Source organism: Propithecus coquereli, unplaced genomic scaffold (genome assembly GCF_000956105.1).
Source record: "Propithecus coquereli isolate 6110/MARCELLA unplaced genomic scaffold, Pcoq_1.0 Scaffold35, whole genome shotgun sequence".
Classification (NCBI taxonomy): Eukaryota; Metazoa; Chordata; class Mammalia; order Primates; family Indriidae; genus Propithecus; species Propithecus coquereli.
In genome coordinates, this window is record NW_012149174.1 from 5,386,269 (window position 1) to 5,388,042 (window position 1,774).

Sequence of the window (1,774 nt, forward strand, 5' to 3'; positions counted from 1 at the left end):
AAACAATTATTTTCTTTTTAACGCAGTAATGATAAAATTTAAAGAGACCTGGAATATGGAAACTTAAATATCTGGAGGGAATTTCTTTTTCATTAAGGTAAAGCACTAAACTTAATGGTGAAGAAAAGTGTAAGGAGAGTCAGTGAAATGATGGAGAAAGGCAATATTTATTAGAAATTAAAATATGTATACTTTTGATCTAGAAATTCTATGTGTAGGAAATTTGGCCCTCAGAAATAAGCATACCATGGCACAAAGAAATATGTATAAAAATATTGGCTATATCTTGTAAAAATTATACCAAACAACTATATCAAGTATTCCCCAATAGGGTACTAGTTAAGTAAGAAGAGCCCATTGGTATCAGCAGCACATGCTGGGGCCACAGCTCTCCTAAGAACTGTCATTCTTTCATATTCAGCATTCTTTGTGTCCGTTTTCCCTTCCTTTGAAATCTGGTTACATATATTCTCTTCAGAAGACTTTACTACACATCATCTCCCAACAGGTCTGTTTCCTGTTAATAGATGGTGCTCTCTCACTGTATTCCAAACCCTGTGTTCCAGCCTGAAGTCTTGGTGTAATTCAAGTTCTCTTTGTTCATGACTCAGACCTCTGAGACTACTGAATATTGTTTCTGAACTCCTTCCCCATTTTGACCATGTGTGTGAATAGGCAGTCATTCTGCAGGCATATCCTTATTCTATTGTGCTTTGCTTTATTGCACTTCACACGTATTGTATTTTTTACAAATTTGTGGCAACCCTGCATTGAGCAAGTCTATCGGCATCATTTTTCCAACAGCATGTTCTCACTTCATGTCTCTGTGTCACATTTTGGTAATTCTCACAATTTTCAGATTTTTTCATTATAGTGATCTGTTAGGGCGATCTGTGATCATTGATGTTGCTATTGTCATTGTTCGAGCGTCACAAACTGCGTCCACACAAGATGGCAAATTTAATCAATAAGTGTTGTGTGTGTTCTGACTGCTCCACTGACTGGCCACTCCCCTGTCTCTCTCCCTCTTCTCAGGCCTCCCTATTCCCTGAGATACACAATATTGAAATGAGGCCAGTTAATAACCCTACAATAGCCTCTAAGTGTTCAGATGAAAGGAAAAGTCCCGCGTCTCTCGCTTCCAGTCAAAAGCTAGAAATGATTAAGCTTAACGAGGAAGGTGTATCAAAAGCTGAGATAGGCCAAAACCTAGGCTCTTGTGCCAAGTTGTGATGCCAAGGAAATATTCCTGAAGGAAATTAAAAGTGCTACTCCAGTGAACACATGAATGATACGAAAGTGAAACAGACATTGCTGATATGGAGAAAGTTTTAGAGGTCTGGATAGAAGATCAAATCAGCCCCAACATTCCCTTAAGCCAAAGCCTAATCCAGGATAAGGCCCTAACTCTCTTCAATTCTATGAAGGCTGAGAGAGGTGAGGAAGCTGCAGCAGAAAAATTTGAAGCTAGCACATGTTGGCTCATGAGGCCTAAGGAAAGAAGCCATCTCCATGACATCAAAGTGCAAGGCAAAGCAGCAAGCGCTGACGGAGAAGCTGCAGCAAGTTATCCAGGACATCTAGCTAAGATCATTGATAAGGTGGCTACACTAAACAATGGATTTTTCATTGTTGATGAAACAGCCTTCTGTTGGAAGAAAATACCATCTAGGACTTTTATAGCTAGAGAGAAGTCAATACCTGGCTTCAAAGCTTCAAAGGACAGGTTGACTCTCCTGTTAAGAGGTAATGTAGGCTGGGCGTGGTGGCTCAC

At 39.7% G+C, this 1,774-nt stretch overlaps 1 protein-coding gene across 1 annotated transcript in view; it reads right to left on the minus strand.

Annotated features, from left to right (window-relative positions):
* Positions 1-1,774, minus strand: part of AK9 (adenylate kinase 9) — a 149,542-nt gene that overhangs the window by 75,151 nt on the left and 72,617 nt on the right. The gene's annotated exons all lie outside the window — the stretch shown is intronic.